Below are 23,674 nucleotides of genomic sequence, written 5' to 3'. Positions count from 1 at the left end.
AGACAGAAGAGCCCCCCTAATAATGTGGTTCAACTTGGTTATGTTATGTGTGCATGTATTGTGCTTAGGCCTAATGAGATTGTAAGCAAGCTGTAACCAAATAACTCCATACACAATAAAACTGCAAATCAACACACTGATTTCCATTTGACTTCTCTGAATTCTTATAATCCAGAGATTGATTTTTAACAATTGTCATAGCTTGCTAATAGTGTGAAATCAGGGCAGAATATTCTAGAAATACTTCTGCTACCTCATAGGTTCACATTTTGTTTGTATCTTTTTGGTAATATGATGCCAGATTCTGACCAGCATTTATTTGAGTGGACCAGGTGACAGGAGAGAGTGAGAAACTTTCCTTACCCTACTGCATCCCTGACAAAGGCTGGCCAGAATCACCTTGAAAAATACAGCCTGTCTCCCACCTCTCCTGAATATCCATTGTGCTGCTGTGTGCCAGGGTTGCTGGCATCCTGCATAGCTCTTCTGCACAGCAACAAAGATACATGATGATGCCTAGGGCATAATTTGATTTGTTGTCACCTTTTCTAAGCACTGGCACTATAGTGTGGAATATATTGACAGTAGCCTAGAAGAAAATCATAGGGCCAAATTATGCTTTCAGATACACCAAAACAAAACTGGGTTTGAGGTATGAGAAGTGGAGAATAGATTCACTCAATTTGGCCTGTATTCTTTTTCTGTGCAATATAAAAATATTTCCCCTCAGTAAAATTTAAAACAAATATCATCTCCAAGAACTCTTTACTTTGAGCACCTAGGACAACAGAGGTATTTTTCATTTATTAATTTTTTTTATTCATGCTGCATTTGTCTGAGGAGTATCTAGAAGATAGAGATTATGCTCAAATCATCTCTAGAGCTATGATATATAGTCTAGAACAAATCCTGAGACCTGGACACTAAAATTCAGGAGTGGAGGGCGCTATTTCTACACTAGGTTGAAGCTGTGGCAGTACAGAAAGAACTGACAGGGATTTGTAGGGGATCTTAATGCATGACAGTCTCTGTTAGCAAGAGTTAGGCCAGCTGTAACCCTAATAACGTGAGACTTGTAGAAGCAAGGATTGTGTGAGGAGAGTGGAAAAGAACTGTGTGAAAAGTTGTTTTTCTGCCTTGTATAGATAATACAATATGTCGTCTCTTAATATATATAATACTGGCGTCTCTTAAGTGAGAAAAACAAGATATCAGGATGACCTATGTATAAACAAAATGAAGCTGCTGCTTATTATTGTCTGTAACAAAAGTATAAATGCTTGCTGTAATTGTTCACCTGTTGAGAGACCTCTCTAGGAAGGGGAGACCCTATGTCCTAGTGCACTCTCTCCCTGTTGTAGCTGCTAAACAGAATAAAGTATCTGACTCTGCTGCACCCAAACAAAAAAGGGAGAACTGAGTTTTTCTCCGACAAAGCAAAACCTCAGAACCAAACAAGTGATAGTGTTCAAAATCTGGATCCAAATCTAAATAAGAATTTTGGTCTCTCTCTATTCATTCTAAAGACATATTCCAGTGAATTACAGCACTGCTATCAGAAGCCCAGCTCCAATTGTGAGAATTTATGCATCCTCATTTTTCTTTGACTTTATTCTAAAACAAATTAAAAAAGGGAAAAAATATTGTATTATTTATATCTTCCTCTGGCAGGCAAAAGGGAGAACAGGAAATATTTTGCTAAATTCTAAGGAAAATTTTCTGAGCATGAGATGAAAAAAAGTCACCAAAGGAAATGGAGGTTTAGAACTAGATTGGGAATTTAAAGACTAGAAGAGACAAAGCTCTAGAAAATGAACCTGACAGAAGAATCCTTCATGAGGGGCAGATAGGCTGGATGATATAATCAATTTTTTCTGTCTCTTACCTCCATTATTCTATCACTTCACAGTTCCACGTATGTATTGTCCATAGTACGACACAATCTTAGAAAGATATAAAACAATGGCACTCATGGGCCAGGTTCTACCATCACATACACCTCATATGTTTTATGGGTGAACGCCATAGCAGGATTTGGCTCAATATTTCAGGCTGATAAAAGAAGGATGATAGTAGTTCAGGAAATGCTTCTGGAGTTGCTTATAGCATTTCCAGCAATTTTATAAAACCTATATTAGTTCTTTTGCTAAGAACACATTTCTTTTGAGAACTTAAACCTCTGGGGGAAGTTTTGTCCTTGAGTATGGGGAAGTATTGTTCACGTAAGGAGGTGTACATAGGGTGATGTACTATGAAGGAGAATGGTTCCATTGTTCAAAGACACTACTCAAGGTAATCCACTCCAAGTGCTATTTTACCAGGAATGGTTTTGGGAACTTTTTAATAGCATTTTTATATTCTATATTTCTAATGCCTAAGATTTAGAGAAATGCGTCATGTCAGGGATGATCAGGGAACCTGAATCACAATTTCCCTGAGCAGAATTCACCTATATTTAAGAGGGCTGTTTTCTCTCATATTCTACTCCATTTCTAATGGAGGACACTCTGAGAGAGTGTCACTTCAGTGTTCTTTGCTACTCTTTGTTGCCAGGATGGTGTCTGAAAGCTTCTATCTAAAAAAGTAGAAGATTTGGGGGAAGATACACACTCCTCAAGCTAAGCTTATTTTTCTTCCCTCTACATGCCTCCCTTTCTGAGAACCATTCAAATAATTTCACTGAAAAATCAGAAAGATCCAGAAAAAAGTCTAAAGGAATTTAATATTTTTGGAGTGAAAAACAATTCCAAGTTTTTGACAAGTCCTAAAAGAGAGATTTAATTTAAACCTGGGTCTCAAGTATGGCAGAGCATCCAGCTTTGGCTAGATATATTGGGCTGGAAAAAAGGCCACATAAGACTATTGTCTCCTATCATCTTGGGTATGTAAGTCACCCCAAAGGGGATTGGATGCACATCAAGACATAGCTGTCCATCGCCTCTGTTACAGCCTGAGGAGCTGACTGGCTGTGTAGGAGGTAGCAGGTTGTAACATCTTAACAGCTGATGTGGCATGTGCACTCCTCACTGCCGAACAGAGAGAAGGATTGCACCTCCTGAGGCATTGTTCCTCCTAGAGTTAACTGTGGCTCCTGCCCAACAACCAGTGCAAGCACAAACTGGTCTAGACAAAGAAACACAGGGCTCAGTATTACCAATCTTCAAAATTAGGCTTTACCAAGTGTCCCATAAAGAAGAGCTGTATGAATAATGGATTTCTCAGTTGGCTGGCAATTCTGAAAAATCACCAACAAAACAAACAAACAAAATCTTTTCAGGTCAAACAAACAAAAATCACAAAGTCAAACAAAAGTTGCTGTGGGTCAAACAAACTGTCTCATTTAAGCAAAATCGAAATGTTCCATTCCACTCTTACACATTTTTGTTTTTATTTTTTTGATTAAATGAAAGGAAAATTTAAAACAAAATATCAGTTCAAACCAAGAGGTCAAAATGTTTCAATTTGGGGGGATTTTTTTTCTGTTGTTTTGTTTTATTCTGTTTGGTTTTGTTTTTGTTTTTTGGTATTTTTTTGGTAAAAGCAATTTGGCAAAATCATCATGAATTAGCAGAATATTGCAGTATCACTGAATCTGCAATTTTCTCTGAAAAAAGGTTTGGCTAAAAAATTTCACCCAACTCTACCATAAACTCTAATTAGAGCAAAAAAGGACTAATGTCAACGGGTTTGGAAGACGGAAGAACCTTCAAATTAAATAAATGTGTGTCCCACTACATCAGTGAATGCCATTCAAAAGGCAGATCAAGACTGCAGATGATATGTGTAAAAGTAATCTTTAGCACAGTGTTTGATAACTCAGGAAGAGAAAGCTTCTTTGTTGGGGAGCTATTGCCTTCATAGGGTGCCAGTGACAGTTCCTTACAAAGGTGTGGGGAAAAATTCCCTCCACCACAACCCATGAAAAATCATGCTTTGGTAGGCAGGTAAAAAGCTAGATATATATTTAATTCCCTCAAATTGTTCTCAAATCAAATTTTCCAGGCAGAAAATTTACTCTTTCATATAAAATACTCACAAATCAAAAACTGGTAGTATTGTATAACACCAGTCATTTTGATACTTGTGTAAGTCATTGTACACAAAATCTACTTGGGGTACAGCATGGGATTTTGTAAGCCAGTGGCTAAATTCCATAACTTAGTCTAGTTAAGACAGAACATATGAGCATAAAGATGGCTCTCCATTTCTTGTTACAAAGCTCAGATATTATATTATTGATTCAGAGAGAAAATGTGCTGAGCAAGTGCCCTATATAGACATGAAAGAAGTCCTAGGGACAGTTTATATGATGAAATATGCACACAGTTCAAGAGCTATAGCAGATGCTGCTCTTACGGACAGGAGAAATGTTAGAGAGGCGAGATGGGTGAGGTAATATATTTTATTAAACTAACTTCTGTTGGTAAGAGAGACAAACTTTTGAGCCATACAGAGCTCTTCTTCGTGTCTGGGAAAGGTACTTCCAGCATCATAGCAAAATGCAAAGTGGAAGAGATTTTTTTAGCCAAAATAGTTAGCACATATTGTAAAAGACATTCAATGACAAGTTGCCCATTAACATCTCTGCTGATATAGGACTAAAGAGGGGGTTAGTGAGCTACTGAATGTTGTAATAAGCCATAAATACAGTGTCTCTCTTTAGTCCATGATTTTTAATGTCTAGCAGAGTAATTAATTTCAGCTTTCAGGCTCATCTTTTGAAAATGTTGTGCAGGTTTCCTTTGAGGATGAGGCCTGAAAGGTCAGAGATTGAGTGATCACTTTGTGAAAGTGCAGGTGATAGGATGTTTTTGTCTTTTATCATTTTTCGATAGGGTTTCAGCATCTATAGCCATCTGACCACTACATACAACTCTAAATATCCTGAACCTCTCTGCAGATGATTTTAGAGAAACTGAGGAACCACTTACTGCACCTCACATATATCAGAAGGGACCACCTCAAAAAGAAATCATGACATGCTTTCACACACTGGAGGAAAAAAACTAGGAAAGTTACATGGAAAACATGCAAGAAATCCAAAAGAAATATGTATATAAAAAATTGATATCTGCCATTGAACACAAAAACAAAAAATGGAACCAACTATAACTACTCAACAACCCACGGAATGGCATTTCTGGTAGAAACCATGGCACCAGCACCCACCATATGAACACGAAACAACACCTGAACATCATCAATTTATCAAGACTATCCCTCACTGGATCTAAATTATCTGTGCTCTCTAAGAAACTGAACTTCTGACCCATCACAGAACTTGGTATCATACTAGCATGTGAAGAACAAGAAGATTTGTTCTGCTGTCTCCACCTCAAAGAATTATTTAACAACAATGAAGACAAAACTCACAGTTGCCATGTCCCCACCAATAACCATAAGTAAAAAGAATCATCTGACTGGACACCACAAAGCAGATGAAACCACACTCTTGATCATTACATTGATTGCTTTTGACTGCAAAATTCTTAACAAATATCACATCCACCATAATCTCTCCAATGCCAAGAGGACAACCATACAGTTTCTGGAATCTAACCACCAGAAAATAATCAAATCAGCAGACAAAGGGGCTGCCATTGAAGTCCTCAACAGTGATGACTATGTTAATGAGATCAACAGACAACTATCTGACACCACCAGCTATAAAGAACTCAGAGAAGATCCCACATGACAATTTACCTAGGAAGTTAAGGATATTAGAAAATCCTTCCCCAGACAACTCCAAGAGAAACTCTACAAAATCATCCCCCACAAACCCACCTGAGACACCTTCTGCATTCTTCCCAAGAAGGGAACTCAAGCAAACGTATCATATCTGGCCACAGCACTCTTATTGAAGGAAAATCAGAACTCATAAAAACTATCTCCAAACCACTCACCACACAAAGGACCAGCTTCCTCCAGTACACAACTGACTTCCTCCGCAAACGCCTCAATATTAACAGCCTACCTCCGAATACTATCCTTGCCAGTGTGGCACCTACCTATACACAAACATCCCTCAGAATGACAGCATATTTACAGGACAATGAACATCACTAAACTCATCCATTTCATCCTCACCCCTAACAATTTTACATTCAACAACCCATGGATACTAGGATGGCTCCTCAATATGCCGACTTCTTCATGGGCCACCTTAAAGAAGAATTTCTGGATATATGTTCCATGAAATGAATGATATACCTGAGATACATCACTGATATTTTCATCCTCTGAACAGGTGACTTAAACTCCCTCATAGATTTCCACCACAACTTCAGCAACCACCACCCATTCATTACACTGTCTCTGGAACATTCCCATACTAACCTCAACTTCCTGGACACCACAGTCTGCTTCAGCAATAGAACCATATACAAGAAACCTGTGCATCATAGATGCAGTAACCACCCCAACCACACCAAGAAATCTGTTTTATACAGCCAGGCAGTCAGATACCACAGAATATGCTCCGAGCAGACAGTCTGTGTTACACACCTTAACACACTCAAAACCACCTTCACCCATAGCTGCCACACCCCAGGCTTGAAATGGTTTCCATCATAGACAGGATTTACAGTTTAGTTCAATGGTTCTCAGCACCCCCACTATAGAAATTGTTTTAGCACCTCTGCCTTCACCAAACAAGTACGCTCCACCAGAGAACTAGATTGCATCATGGAATGAGCCACTGAAATTCCATAAGACAACCTGCTTCAATACAGAAATAAATTGCCTCTTGACCACACACAACTAAATATCACCTATCACCTCACAGTGAAACCCATAAGGGGTATTGTTACCTGGGGTTCCCCTGAACACAAAGCTCTTGGTAACTTTACTCTCTGTGAAGTGGTATCAGGACAGATGAGGGGAGACATAGAACTTCTGATTGCTATATGGCTGACACAAACAAATCAAAAACATGTGCTTTCACTTAAAGCCAGTATTTTATTGGTCTCCAGCACTCCAACTATAATGCCTTTAGGTTAGTTTAGTTTAGTTTAAAGCACTGATTATTACCTCTCAGGATTACCCCTCAGGAATCTGAAGCAGTGTTCAGGTGATTCAACTGCAGATTTCCAGTGGCCAGCCTTCCATCTGTTGCTGGAGAGCTTTCCAAAGTGTCCACAAAGTGATCTGCTTGACCCAGAACCATAATTCTCCTCTCATACCCCAAAAGTTACAAAGTAATTTCAATCAAAAGTGTTATATAGTTTACCAAACAAAATCATCCGTTAGGCAAAATCAGAAGTTACAAAAACATGTAACTAAAAGTAATTGTTAAGCAAGCAGTTTTGAGCTGTTAGTCTGGTAGTTATATTTCCCCATAACGACAATCCTAAAATGTATCCAGACCTCCTGTTTTTCACAGACATTTGCCCCAACATGTCGGAGAGGATGTAAAGTCAATCTCACTTCATGTGATAGCTGCCTACCCCTCCTTACTTGCCTTAGTTATGTTAAGTTCCTGCAAAGGCATACTAAATAGCTAAATGCAATAAGCAGAATAGTTGATAGTCCATCCCAATAACTGGCAGTGGTCTGGACACTTGTCTGATTGCTAAAATGCCCCTCTCCGGTATCATTAGACAACTGCAACCCATATTCGATGAGGACCTATCCTGAAACAAATCTTTCCTGAAACCCCACTTCTGGCCTTCAAACAACCGCCCGCTCTTCAATCTTGTCATCAGAAGCCAGCTCCCCAAAGACCAGGATGCACCAACTCAGAGCAGCATCAGACTCTGACAGAACAACAGATGCAAAACTTGCAGACATATCTCCACTGCTAATACAATCAATACTTTACTGTTCACAACACATCTTTCATGATCCATGAATCCTACACATGCCTATCACACCATGTGATATTGCTATCCAGAGCACTAAATTTCCCAATAACAACTATGTGGGTGAAATTAGGCAGTCGCTATGTTCTCAAATGAACTCAGACGGGAAAATGATAAAAGACAAAAACATCCTATCTCCTGTGGACAAACACTTTGCATAAAGCGATCACTCTATATCTGACCTTTCAGTCCTCATCCTCAAAGGCAACCTGCACAAAACTTTCAAAAGACAAGCTTAGGAGTTTAAATTTATTACTTTGCAAAACACTAAAAATCATGGCCTGAACAGAGACACTGGATTTATGGTTTATTACAACAATTTGTAATCCACTAACCCCCTCTTTTTTTCCTATGACTGTACAGGTGTTAACAGGCCACTCTACATTGAATTGTCTCTTACAATATGTGCTATCTGTTTATGCTAAACAATCTGTTTCCACCTTGCATTTTGCTGTGATGCTGGGAGTACCTTGCCCAGACTTGAAGAAGAGCTCTGTGCAGCACAAAAGCTTGTCTGTCTCACCAGCAGAAGTTAGTCCAATAAAAGATATTATCTCACTCACATTGTCTCTCTAATGTCCTAGGACTGACACAGCTACAACTACACTGAATATAGGAAAAATGTTATTAATTTTTTTAAAGCAACATGGTTGCATCTAGCCATTGAAAGTTATAAAGCAACACTGCCGACTGGTTTTGAGAAATAGATCAGGGATGAGTGAGGTCTGAAGTATGTGAAGAGTGGGGAACTGCATGTGTAGTTGGACAAGTTACAGTCAGGTTTATAACACCTAAAGATACAAATAGAAGAGATAAAAGCGCCTTCACAGCCTCCTGACTTCTTCATGTTCACTCAACTCTGTAACGTGCAAATTTCTACTTTTTTGTCTCTGTGTGTGGAGGACAGTATGGAAGTAAGCAAATTATACAGAAAAGGGAATTATCTCAATGTGTGCATGTGTTATGGTGGGGATGAGATAATAAAAGAGAGAGAGAACTGAGGAGGGGGAGATGCTGCTTTTTCAGGGGAAGGAAAGTTGGATGCACTTGTGTAAAAAGTTCTATGTAGATTGGAATTTTGCAGGAGCTATTGTGTCTGTGTGTGACCAGATAGAGAGAAGGAACTTGCACTACTGAGTGTATTCTGATGAATTCTGCATAGATTTGCATAGGTGCTGGAGCGAAAGGTGCTGGGGGTACTCCAGCACCCCCTGGCTTGAAGTGGTTTCCATCATATACAGGATTTATAGTTTCGTTCAATGGCTCCCAGCTCTCATCACCTCTGCTATCCAAATTGCTCCAGCACCCCTGTGTATTTGTGCACTTGCTTAATGTTAAGGAGAAAGCTGCAGTGTATGTGCTGAATTTGTGGTTGGTGAAGAATCATAGAAGATTAGGGTTGGAAGGGACCTCAGGAGGTCATCTAATCCAACCCCTTGCTCAATGCAGGACCAATCCCCAATTAAATCAAGAAGTGTATGTGAGAGTGTATGTTGAGGGAGACATGGGAATGGGAGTGAGAGAAGATAAAAAGTGGGGAGAGTACAGAGTTATACATAGATTTCAAAGCCAGAAGGGACTATTGGGTTCATCTATACCATCAGGAAAACGCAGGCTATAGAACTTCCCCAAAATAACTCCTTTTGAATGACAGCATATCTGTTTAAAACATCCAATCTTGATTTAATAGTTGCCAGTGATAAAGAATCCACCACAACCTTTGGTAAATTGTTCAAATCATTAATTACTCTCACTGTTACAAATTTGTGCCTTATTTCCAGTCTGAATTTGTCTAGCTTCAGCTTCCAGACATTGGATTGTGTTATATCTTTCTCTGCTAGATTGAAGAGCCTATTATCAAATAGCTGTTTTCCATGTAAGTACTTATAGACTGTGATCAAGTCTCCCCTTAACCTCAAGCTACATAGATTAAGCTCCTGAGTCTACCAGTATAAGGCATGTTTTCTAATCTTTTAATCATTCTCAAGGCACTTCTCTGAATCCTTTCCAATTTATCAGCATCCTTAAATTGAGGATCCCAGAACTGGATTCAGTATTCCAACAGTTGTTGCACCAGTGGAACCAGGGTACATGAGAGAAACAGTGACAGGGAGTGATAAAGGGAGAGGAAAGAGACACTGAAAACTCAGGGGAAGGAGGAAGAGATCATAGCATAAGGAAACAGAGCTGGCGGAAGGGAAACACAATTATTTCACAACATAGACCAATAATATTGAGGAGGAAATAATCTGAAAAAGAGGAAAAATATAAGATACACAGGAAAGGAAAGGAAAAAAATAAAGTATTATGAGAAAGACAAGGGAGACAGTATATTTTGAAAAGATTTTGTTAATAGAGTGGGCAGACGCAAAATGATACAAAAATATCCAGATTCTTTTTCCTAAAATATGAACTGTAATATACTGTGAGTTAGAAATTTGCCTGGAGACAGCTATGTCGCTATTCTGATTCACTCCCAATTTTCTCTTTATGTTAATTAAAATTGACTGGCTTGGTCTCCCCCCAGGTTTTTTTCCTCTGGATACATCTATGCTTTCAGTGGGGCTTTCTAGGGTATAAAGTGAGAGCAGAATTTTCTCCAGTAATGCACAGTGTAGCATGACTGATAAAACTATGGTGAAGTTTGTTTCTTGTATTATAAGAGGAATTCTTTTGTACAGACATTAACCTCAAGAAAGCAAACACTATTCAAATATGAACACCTGCTTACACAAGTGGTAGTGCTCAAAACTGCGTGCCTAATTGATCGTGTGCATAGCATTGTCTATCCACAAATGAAGGCCACTTTTTAAAAATCTGACCTAACATAATTGCAATTTAACTAGAGTATAGGCTTGATTCCCATCTTCTGTCCCCCACCCCTCAGACATCTTCTACCTTCTGACTCACAGTGAGAAGTTGAATACAACAAAATCCTCTTTTTTGCTTTCTTTGAAAGGAAATTTCTACATTGGATTGATGCTGGATGCTGAAAGAACCTATTTACAGCTGTTCGGAGCAGCATCTGCACAATTTAGCTGGATTATTGATGTTTGAGGCTGTGTCTGCCAGATGGTGGCCAGACTTAACCAATTAGCAAACACTCTCATCACGTGCCTGGACTTGGTGTGTGCATATTCTGTGCATCATGATAGCATGACTCAAACAGTACTTTTGTAGTCTAGAAGTAGCAGTATTGTCAGGTGAACCAAAAGAACTTTGTAGGTTTGTCTTAACTGGAACTTGCTCTTTGTTGTGGTTTGCCTGGCTGTTAAAATGAATCTTGCAGTGCTCAATCTATTTCACTCATTGATTATAAAGTCCTAAAATTGGTCTCCTTATTCTGGAAAAACTGCTACTTAGGATAATGGGAAGTTTTCCTAAGCAATGATGGCAAAATTGGGCTTTACTCTGCCTATGAGTGATGTTTTTACAGGATATAAATGTGAGAAAGAGCAAGCAATGAAAAACATTTACTCACATATGTATTTTTCTTTTTTCATTTCAAATAATCAGTAGTAAGCAGGAAAATGGTTTTCTCTAAAGACACAGTAAGGCTCATGAGCCTAGGCAACCAAAGAATCCTCAACCCATAGAGGTTTCCCAGTGACATCTGTCACAAACCAAATTGAACAGAAAAATCAGTTTAATTATTTCCTTTCATGATCTGGGCTATGGAGAGTCCTCTAGACTGATTTATACTTAATATTTGGCCTAGTACTTAGTGTCTGGAAAACAAATAACAAGCTCTGGCCTTTTGTAGATTTTAGAACAGGCAGTAATGGAAGGTTGGGGATTAGGGTCAAGGGATGCAAAAATCCTTTTTTTTTTTTTTTATTTATATGAGGATCTGAAAATCTTTCCTGACCCCTTTCTTAAAATTGGCATGGACCCATTCATAATATCTTATTAAAATATTCACTTTACATTGATTGTTTCTCTTTCAGTAAACATTAATATTTTGTCCTATGTCATTAGTTGCATTGTGTATCAGTGCCCTATAAATGCTTTAAATGAATAAAATAAAATAAATGGGCTAGTTTCTCTGGTTTCACTGATCTACACATAACACATGACTGGGGTTGATGAGAAAGCAAACGTAAGACAATTTTTTAGCTCCTTAATTCTGGGGCAAAATGGGAATCACTGCAGTCTCCATGAAGTTCGAGCACTCTGAAGGCTGCTCTGACTTGTGGCCTACTGTACACAGCCCAGACTATTCCTGCAACCAAAGATATCCAAAGAACAAAACCACTCCAGCCATGTCCCTATTCTACAGATTGTTTCCAAGAAAGGGGATGATTCAGACTCAACTCTACACCTTGACAAAATTCCCATTAAGCAAGGGGAAGACACAACTAATCAGATAAGCCATTGTTTTGTGCTTGAGGAGTGCACAAAGTAGTCTCAGTGAGACCTCTTCTATCTGAACTCCTTTGAAATATCTTTCACATGCTAGCTCACTTTTGTAGCTTTGTGAAACCCACTAGATTTAGGCTGGTCCAAATTACATGGTTTCATGACCCCATAGTTTTGCTTTGACTTTAGGGTGCAAATGAACCTAGAAACTCAATGTGAAACTCAAATTATATTGATGAATATTATCACATCAGTTTGAAATGCCAATGAGTTTCAACACATTTGCTGTTACACTGATGAGTTATACTAGTTTCATAGGTTAAAAAAATGTTCCTGCATAAAACCTAATAAACCAGATCAGTTTTCAAAGTTAAATATTTATTCATTTTAAATAATTGTTGCAAAATAACAACGACAGGAAGAGAATACAAAAATTCATCCAGAGAAATGTTAAAACTTGGTGATATCAAAAAGATCCCATGAAAGTTTTCTCAAACCTTAGCTAGATTTGTTGATCTTTGGCTGGCTTCAGATTTTTACTATGAAAGTGTTGTACAGCCTTATTTGTTTCTCCTGCTCCTCTCTCTCTCATTGTTTGTCAGAACATGTAGAACACTGTGTAGAGGCACTCTGCCTGGCATGTAGGAGTATTTTTATTAACATGTACACACCTTTTGTATAAACAATGTTGTGAAGAATTATTTTCTGAAGAGTCAAAATTAGGATTGGTCGATCTAAAATATTTCAGCCAAAACTTGGACTGAGCGTGACTCACAGTGAAAACTTTTCTGAAGTTTAAAAAGTATGGTTAACTTTTTATTATTACCTTTTTTTTTGGCTACAGTCAAAATAGCAATTCAAAACAGAAAAAGTGCTTACGTGGATAACCAAACTTGCCTAGGTCCAAATTCTGACTGAAATCGTGGCCCAATAAATCAATGGGTTTTTTGTCACTCACTTAATAGGGCTAGCATTTCATTCCTGGGCTGGAGTCTGGGCTCTGGGACCTTCCCACCTCACAGGGCCAGCGGTGGGTTTTTAATTGCAGTGTGACATACCTTGGATTTGGACGGACAGGAGCAAGGGTATCTTGTGCAGTGGTGTAAAGGGGGCTCTCATACCCCCTTACTTCCCTCAGCACACGTGTAGTGCACACAAGTGTAATCCCTAGTGCAGGTTGATTCTTTAGGGCTAGCTTTCTTTCACTCCGAGAAAAACCTTGTTCCTTGAATAATCACATTGATTTAAATGGGATTACTCATGGAGTACGATACTACTCATCATGAGTGATGGTGGGGGAGGGAAGAGTTGGGCCTTTACAAATTTCCAGAGTATATTCAGCAAGATCCAAGTACTCATCTGCCTTCAGGGGCAGAAGAAAATGTGATTGTGACAAATTTTGCTAACAGTTCTGTGTCCAGAACATGTTCACCTGAAAGTCCACTTGTGTATCTAAATGAAATCTTTTTTGACTAGGGAGATTTGAGCCTGCTATCATCTATACCTTAAAGTCAAAAAAGGAGGTGTGGCGGGGGAAATTAGCAAGGGGCATTGAACAAGTAGATCAAGGGTAGTGAAATTTGTTCTTCAAGAGTAAAACAAATGACAAACACTGCAGGAAATTTATAAATGCCTCAGGAACCTTGCTGAGGGTCACTGAGCCTCTCTTCTTTCACTTTTACATGTGGAAATAAAAGGGCCTATCTGTTCCAGTTGGGATTGTACAGGTATGTTTTACAACACTGAATGAATTACCTACCCATTGTTGGTGGATGCAGACATGGATACTTTCATGTTTGAATGTGTTTCAATTTCATGATCAGCTTTTTGGCCAAACTTCAGAAGTGACCACAATCACTGAATATAAAAAGGGACATAAACTGGCAGAAAACCGCAGTGTAATAGACCTGCTCATATTACGCTCAAGGAGGCTCCAGGGACCAGCCAATCCATGCAAGAAGAATAGTGTGAGTTAGATGGGGCCCAGGAAGATTAATCACCACTATGATGCAGATTTAGTGTATTAGATGAAAAGATAAATGTGTAAAACGTGTCAAAATCCATGGTGTGGCCCACACGGCATTTCAGGGTCAGTAATTGAACTTCACTCTAATTATCCTGGGGAGATAATATTAACTTATAGTAGAGTGTGAAACAGAAAGTCCATAATTCATCTCTCGATGGGGCTGCTCATTGCATTGTGTTATTGAAATATGATGGCCCCATTCTTATCCTATCATAATGACAACTGATGTGATTATTTTCTTTCTCTGCACCTCCAGGGGATGATGAAATAGTTAAGAAAACATTCTTTCTGGTGAAAGAGCAGCTCTTTATCACACTGGCTTCAGCTCTGAAAAAGCCCTTACAAAACTCAGAAACAATTTCCAGTACCTGCTCCAAACACCTCCCCTTGCAGTCTAGTTGATCACAGGCATTTTTTCCCTCATCAGCTGACATTTCTTTTTTTCCAAAATAACAGAATGTTCTGTATTTATTTTCCCCTTTCCTAAATTTCCTAAAATTCCTTTTCCATTTGTAATTTCTTAAGAAATAAACTTCCAGAGGAATTTAGTTGCAGTAGTTTTTTCTCGTACAGTAGCTATGAGTTCTAAGCAGCTATGCATCCATTCTCCATCAGACCCTCTGAACCAGTGCAAATTAGATCTCACACAGCAATGTTTGAACCTTGTTAGAAATGAACACACACAAGATCAACAATTGTACGTTTGCAATTGGTTTCAATGGGAGTAGGTTGGACCCAAAGGAAGCTCTAAATATATTCAGAGAATATTAATCTAAACCTTGACAGGCATCTTGACCACTTACTGCAAAATCCTAGTTATGTTTATATTTATAACTTTTTCATTTTTGACAGTGATTTAAGTTAAATTTGATTTTTGGCATCCTCTAACATCAGCGGTTTATGATCTAATATGACTGAATTAATTCATAGTTACAGGATTTAAGAAATTCATGAGAAGTTATTTCTTTAAAGACTTTTTTTCAGTTTACACTTAAGAATCTGATCATACAACAAACACGGGGAAACAAATTACAGGAAATATTTGATCAGAAACACGTGGTAAACAGAACAGTATATGCAGGTACTAGCATATAGCAGTGGCAGGAGAATTAATACTGAAAGTATAAATGAAGGGTCAGAAAATGACTTTTTGATATTTATATCAGTTAGACACAGGCTAAAGTTTATTATTTGTACAAATACTATTGTCTGGTGTTTCAGGTGGCTTAACAGTAATCTATACTGCACATAACAATATTTTTAATATTAGAAAACTCAATTCATGCCTATATGCAAAATATATTTGATTAACCATCTGAAGGTTTAGAATGTCTTTTTTCCCCTAGTGTGCCTATATGGAAGATTATTTTTTACATACACTGTAACATTTTTTTTTGCATTTATTACATTTTCATGAGGATATTAAATTATGTTTCAAAGAGCTTTTTGCCACTTTATTTTCTATATGTAATACTTGATTATGTACATGTAAAATCCTGTATTAAATTTAAAACAGCATATTGAGGTTGTAGATAGCTACCACCATGTGTAAAAGAGCATCTTGGCTCCCACAGTCCTTACTTTCCTACAGGAATTTTAGACTCGAGACATGAAAGAAGAAGAAATGTGGGTAGATTTCCCCAAGGTTTTCCTAAGGCTTCATATTAAGTTCAAATCCAAAATATAATGGAACTTTTATGAAGCATAAAATAATTATGGGTAGCCTTATGTCAAGTAAAAATGTTTTGCGTATTGAGTTGATTAAGCCACTGGTCTGTATGAATGGCTATGTTCATCATCTTAGATTCCTACTATCTTCTAAAATAAGTAGGTGTCAGTGTGTATCATCCCTCTCTGATGTTTCAGAAGTCCTACAGACATCACAAAAAAGTAAAAAGAAGATGGTACGCAGTAAAAACAGTATTTTTCTCCAGTTCCAAAAGCTTAATCAGCTTTATCTTTTTTTCAAATGGTTACATTTACATTTACTGACTCCTGTGTACAAGGCATAATGTCAAGAAATCCATTTGCTCTTTAATAAAACGTATCATAATGTCTAAATGTTTGATTTATAGATAGGTCCCTTGTCACCTTGAGTGCCTGAACCATTTTATTTACTGCTGGAGTTCCAAGACAGGTCATGATATTTACACTAGGTCAGAATAATAATGTCACTTGGTTCACATTTTCTGACAATAGTCTATTTGTCTCATTTAAATAATGAACATGACTGGTGAAAATTGCAGACCGAAATCATAACATGCAAAGGAGAGTAAAAACAAAACTCTGCAGGATATTAAGCAAAATGTTGACATGAATTATGACCTGCCTGCTCCAATTTGCTCATCATCTATTTTTAATTAACCTTTCTAAAACAGTTTTGATAGCAGTCCAGATGAGTATGAGGCATAGAATGAAAACAGTTTTTTCTAAGTATGTGCTTATAAGGGGATATCACTTCTCACAAATGATAGCAAGTGTTCTGCTTTCCTGAATGCATGGCACCTAGTGCCAGATATGTACACGATGTACTGAGTCACATCTCAGATGTATCATAAATAGGGCTTATCTGTACAGTGGGGTAATACACTCTATGGGGATGTGATTTCTAAAGCACACTAAAATGCTGCAAATTAATTAGTCCATGTCGACCCTGCTGATACACACTAAAGGTTCCCCTTTAAGACTTTAATGCAGTACTTTAAACAGTTTAACTACATTAGGGTGCACTAGAGAATCTTTACTGCACACCAGCTGGGTCTTTTTGGGCCAATTAATGTGCAGCATATTAGTGTGCTTTAGAAATCACACCCTCATAGATAATGTTACTTCACAGAGTAGACAAGCCCTAAGGTTAATAGAGATAATTTTCACTTTGCTACTTGACAAAACAACTGAAGCATCACTGCTTGAAAAGCTCACTGAATTACATATATTTGACAAATATGCTTTATACACAATCAAGATACTAAGGATTATTTGTGAGATAATGATGTATATGTACAGAAAAATATACTTTTGCACACATTAAGGGCCATATTCTACCATCATTATATTGAGTAGTACCTTATTCCACACATAGCCTTATTTAAATTAATGGGCTACATTATGTCCTTAGACACAACCCTGAGCAAAGTTTGAGATGGAAACTGCATCATTTCAGGGCTAGTCTCCCTGTATTCCTCTTACTTCAAGATGTGATAGCTGGAGCATTGGGGGACTGAGGGAAGACTACACTCACTCACCGCTCACTACTTCATGGGGAAACTAAACAGGTACACAGATTATACAGAGATGTAAGGGAGGGGGGGATTCTTATTCCTCCTGTGCTTGTGTCTAGTACAAGTCACAATCTATCTCTGAATGCAACTTACTTGTAATTATTAGTGGCTTCAACATTGGGGATTCATAGATTTATAGACTCTAGGACTGGAAGGGACCTCAAGAGGTCATCAAGTCCAGTCCCCTGCCCTCATGGCAGGACCAAATACTGTCTGGACCATCTCTGATAGACATTTATCTAACCTGCTCTTAAATATCTCCAGAAATGGAGATTCCACAACCTCCTTAGGCAGTTTATTCCAGTGTTTAACCACCTTGACAATTAGGAACTTAGCTGCACATTGAGTCTAATCCCATGAATTGCTAAGAGTCTTCATCAAGATGCTGAGCACTTTCAGCCTCCTTTGGGACACTGACTTCAGGACTCCAGTGGACTGGAAATATTCTATGAACCACATAATTCAATATAGCAAGAGATACTTTTGTTACCTAGTAGCACCTTTCCCAATCTGTATACACTCGACTGTTAGCAACAGCATTTCAGACTGTTCCTCAGCATGACACTGATGATAAGCAAGATCTGACTTTCTGACAGGAATGCTTGGAGACACCATTCTAAAATTATATGTAATAAAGACTTCTGAAAATTATTCCAGTACTTCAATACTCCAGTACTTTTAATCAGTTTTGAATTAAACCTACACTTACACAGAGAAACTATTCAGTACCTGGCAAATTGGTGAAATCATAGTAAAGAACAGATTTACCAGACATATAGATTACTATGATTTGTTGGGAAGAGTCAACATGGCTTTTCTAAAGGGAAATCATAGCTCACCAATCTATTAGAATTATCTGAGGAGGTCAATAAACTTGTGGACAAGAGTGATCCAATGGATATAGTGTACTTAGACTTTCAAAAAAGGTCCCACAACAAAGGGTCTTAAGCAAATTTAGCAGTCATGGGTAAGGAAGGAAGGTCCTCTCCTGGATCAGTACATTGATTAAAAGATAGGAAATGAAGAATAGGAATAAATGGTAAACTTTTAGAATGGAGAGAGGTAAAAAGCAATGTCTCCCAGGGGTCTGAACAGTATTGTTCAACATATTCATAAATAATCTGGAAAAAGTGAGGTGGCAAAATTTGCAGACAATACAATATTACTTAAGATAGTTAAGTCCAAATAAGGCTGTGAAAAGCTACAAAGAGATCTCACAAAACCAGGAGACTGGGCAACAAAATGACAGATGAAATTCAATGTTGATAAATGCAAAATAATGTATATTGTAAAACATAATACCAACTAAACATACAAAATGATGGGGTCTAAATTAGCTGTCAGCACTCAAGAAAGAGATCTTGGAGTCATTGTGGATAGTTCTCTGAAAACATCCATTCAACATTCTGTGGCAGTCAAAAAAGCTAACAGAATATTAAGAACCATTGGGAAAGGGTTAGATAATAAGACAGAAAATATCATAATGCCGCTATATAAATCCATGTTATGCCCACATCTTGAATAATGAATGCAGATCTGGCCCCATCTCAAAAAAGATATATTACAATTGGAAAAGGTATGGAGAAGGGTAAAAAAATGATTAAAGGTGACAGAAACTATGTCCTTGCTTCTCAGCAGTTTCTGTCTTGGGGAAAAGAATCTTTTTTTGCCTAACAGGGATATGGAACAGCTTCTATATGAGGAGAGATTAAAAATACAGGGACGTTTCAGCTTGCAAAAGAGACAACTAAGGAGGGGTATGATCGAGGTCTATAAAATCTTGACTGGTATGGAGAAAGTTAAAAAAGAAGTGTTATTTACTCTTGCGCATAACACAAGAACTAGGGGTCACACAATGAAATTAATAAGCAGCAGGCTTAAAACAAACACAAATAAGCATTTCTTCACACAACACACAGTCAATCTGTGGAACTCTTTTCTAGGGGATGTTGTGAAGGCCATAATTAAAACAGGATTCAAAAAAGAACTAGGTAAGTTCCTGGAGGATAGGTCCATCAATGGCTATTTGCCAGGATGGGCAGGGATGCAACACCATGCTCTGAGTATCCCTAGTCTTGGTTTGCCTGAAGCTGGGAATAGAGGACAGAGGATGGATCACTTGATGATTGCCTGTTCTGTTCATTCCCTCTGAAGTACCTGGAATTGGTCATTCTTGGAAGACAGGATACTGGTCTAAACCAGTATGCCCATTCGTATATTTTTATGTTCTTATGAGTTACAGAGATAAGGCCAAAGTCTTCCAATACAATAACTTTAATTGTCAATTTTCAAACAGAATCTAGCCCTTTGCTCATGATGCAGAGAAGGGAAATTTGACTGTTCACCAAACATAACTGCCCAGAGGAGAAAGAAAGTTGGCTAGTGGACTGGGGGATACTTTCGATGGACTCCCAGAGCACGAGTCCAGTGGGGCTATGATTACACTTCAGAACAATAGGACTTGAACTCTGGGTCCCAGATTGACTTAGACTCAGACCCTCTACTCTCATGGGTTCCTTGGACCTGGGTCCAAGCCTTGGGTTAGTGCAATTTTTATGTAGACAAATGGAGTTTAGGCTTGAGCCTGAGTTTGAACCTTAGGCTTACATTGCAGTGTAGACATACCCTGAGTGGCCTTGTACTTGTTATTAGTAACATCATTAGAGGAAGTTTCTTAATCATATAGGCCTGAAATGCACAAAACGAAGTAGGCACCTAAGCCCCTTTTTAGGCACCAAAGTCTCAGTTTTGGCACCACTGCAATGCACAAAGCTCTCATAGAATCCTGTAAGTGCCTAAACTCACTCAGCATCTAAGTTTTTCTGTAAAAGGGTCTATATGCCTATGTCTCAGCCTTTGTGCATGAACACTACTACTACTTCCCTCTAGGTGTCAGATGCCTATCTCCCATTTAAGCAGCAGTGATTGACAAACCAGAGGAAGATAGTCATGTGTGGGGCCTGATCAGTTAAGTGTGCTCAGAGGCCAGCTACTAGATCAGGCCCCCTAAGGATGAGTTCACACAACACCCTTGTGTGAGGAGGTCTTTAAACTCAGTGGCTAGGAAACTCACTGAGGAACTGGGAAACGTCTGGATCGAGTTTCCCCTCCACCTGAAGAGAAGAAAGGATTTGAATAGTAATCTGCCACCAGTCAGGTAAGTGCAATTTTTTGTGCAACAAAAATGATTAGGGTACTGGAGCACATGACTTATGAGGAGAGGCTGAGGGAACTGGGATTGTTTAGTCTGCAGAAGAGAAGAATGAGGAGGGATTTGATAGCTGCTTTCAACTACCTGAAAGGGAGTTCCAAAGAGGATGGTTCTAGACTGGTCTCAGTGGTAGCAGATGACAAAACAAGGAGTAATGGTCTCAAGTTGCAGTGGGGAGGTTTAAGTTGGATATTAGGAAAAACTTTTTCACTAGGAGGGTGGTGAAGCACTGGAATGGGTTACCTAGGGAGGTGGTGGAATCTCTATCCTGAGATTTTTAAGATCAGGCTTGAGAAAGCCCTGGCTGGGTGATTTAGTAGGGAATTGGTCCTGCTTTGAGCAGGGGGTGGACTAGATGATCTCTTGAGGTCCCTTCCAGCTCTGATATTCTATTATTCTAACCTTGTCCTATGGGATATTCTGATGTGCGTCACCCTCAGTCTCTCCTATTGAAGCTGTTCCACAGTGGTTAACTAATTAAAGTTTTTGGAGCAGCACTGGGTCCCTTGATCTCCTACCTCCAAGTTGTGTGATTCTGGCAGACTAGGTGCAAAGTCATGTCAAAGCATCAGACCTCACTGGAAGCCACTTTACTTGTCTATTAGTATAGATCAAAGTGATTGTTAAATGTATAAGAGTGTATTTGGTGTTTAAACTTCATGAAAACTAACGCAAACATTTGCATTGTAACTAAATAATGTAACTAAATAAACCATCAAATGAGAAAGAAGCCTCATGTAATGCAAATGAAGATCTTTGACAGGAAAGTGCTAACTTTTGCACATTTGAAGGCAAGTGGTCATTGTGTCTGAAGATCAGAGATCAAAGAATCTAAATTCATTCCTCTCTCTCTCTGCCCTCAAAGAAAGAGCCCACTCTGATAATGAACCTGTCAGCTTGGTTTCTGTGAGAAGAAGCTATAAGTATGGACACAAGGAAAATTCTGCATCTCTGGGTTGTTTGCATTCTATCAGGGCAGAATAACTGATAGATGGAGATCTCCAGATGATGGAGATTTCCAGAATTATTGGGGTTTCCCTGAGAGACTTTGGGGAATCTTCCCTGTTACCATTTGAAATTATAGACTGAGACTCACCTGTGCATATATCTTTATCTGTTTTAACCTCTCTGTAACTCTTGTTTTCTTATTCTTAGCTAATAAACCTTTAGTTAGTTTACTATAGAATTGGCTTCCAGTATTAACTTTGCTGTGAGATCAAGGATGCAAATCAACCTGGGAGTGACTGGGCTTAACCTGGAATATTTTGTGATTTCTGGTGTATCACATAGTCCAGCTAACCTAGGTGGCTCTACAGGGACTATCTGTGACTCCATTAGTACTTGTAGTACTTCAGGAGTTCACACTTGTGACTGGCTTGGTGAAGTCCAATTATAGAACTTACCACTAGTTTGGGGTTTCTGCCCTGCTTTTTCCAGTATTCCCTGAAGTAGGAAGATTATGAACCACTCTACACAGCGTGACAGAGTGCTCTAACCACCAGGCTACTCTACTCTACTCTACTCTACTCTCTCTCTCAGGATTGTGAGAGGGAGGTTGAGAGTTTTGTAGTTTTTGTGGGTCTAATTTCAGAATTTCTCGCTCTGTTTTTTTTAGTAGGCTTTTGTCTGCCCTTTGGGATGACATGGTCAGCCCAGGAGGACAGAGACCTCAGTTAGTTGTGGATTCTGAGCATTTAACCCATGCCCATGGATGGTGGATTTTGCCTCCATATCTGTACCTGTGAAGAGGAGTGTGTTCTAGCTGTGGGAAAGGGGATTGGGTTTAAAAATGTGCAGTATGCAACACACATGAGCAAGACTGTTGTGTTTGTTGCCACACTTAGCCTTGTTGAGCAGGTGGTTGAGGAGGGGATTATTGTGCAGGTGTTTTTGTCCCTGTAGTGCTCCTCTCAACACCTGCTGTTAAACTCACTATCTAATGTTCCTCCTTGTTTAGGAAATGAGCAGTTGGCTAGAGACTTGGTGAGTTGCAGAAAGACCAGCCTTGTTAGGAGGATTCCTTTGGGCTGTAAAGCCAAAGAGGTTCAGAATGTCTTGTACTTTCATGAACAGGTTTATATGATATTAAACAATGCTTCTAAAGTGTTAAAAGTTTCCCTGAAATAGAGGACTGGGGACTGTGACTACATTGTGTTTGTTGCCACTGAGGACATGGCCTGTTTTCATTCTGGGAATCTGACATATCTGTAAAAACCGACAAAGTCCTGTGGCACCTTATAGATTAATAGACGTATTGGAGCATAAGCTTTTTAAGCACAAAAATTATGCTCCGATATGTCTGTTAGTCTATAAGATGCCACAGGACTCTGTCGCTTTTTACAGATTCAGACTAACACGGCTACCCTTCTCATACTTGACATATCTGGACAATCTAAGAAGAGGCAGGTTTTCCCTGGGAATGGTGACTCTGTGCCTGGGAGTGGGGGCAGAGGAGTTCTGCAAGTGAAGCATAGGGTGGGATGGCTGAGGCAGAGCTTGGGTCCCAACACGCTGCAGATGTCTCTGGGGTTGTTGGTTCTGGGCGGTGAGTGATCCCTTTGCAACCAGGGCAGATGTGGCTCCTGACTCAGGGGCCTCTTAGCCTGATCTGAACTGTGAAACGGAGGCTGAGCCTGTTGCTACGGAATCCATGGCCATGACTGTGGATTCTGGTTTGCTGGCAAAGCCACAAAAAAGACAGAAAGGGCTCCAGTTGCTGAGAATGCTGCAAAGAAGGTTAGTTTGGTCAATGCAGCTGGGAAGCACACTGTTGAGGGTTTTTGTTGGTTGGGGACATGGACAACTCTCAGTGAGTAGTTTTGCCCCCTTGGTCCCCACAATACCCTCCCTCTAGTCTCTCTGAGGTTCCCCCTGTTGAAGTTGATAGTGCCTCTGAGTCTCAGAGTGCGGGGGATGACAAACTCAGATTCTTTGGGTC

Source organism: Gopherus evgoodei, chromosome 2 (genome assembly GCF_007399415.2).
Source record: "Gopherus evgoodei ecotype Sinaloan lineage chromosome 2, rGopEvg1_v1.p, whole genome shotgun sequence".
Lineage (NCBI taxonomy): Eukaryota > Metazoa > Chordata > Testudines > Testudinidae > Gopherus > Gopherus evgoodei.
This window is presented reverse-complemented; position numbering follows the sequence as displayed.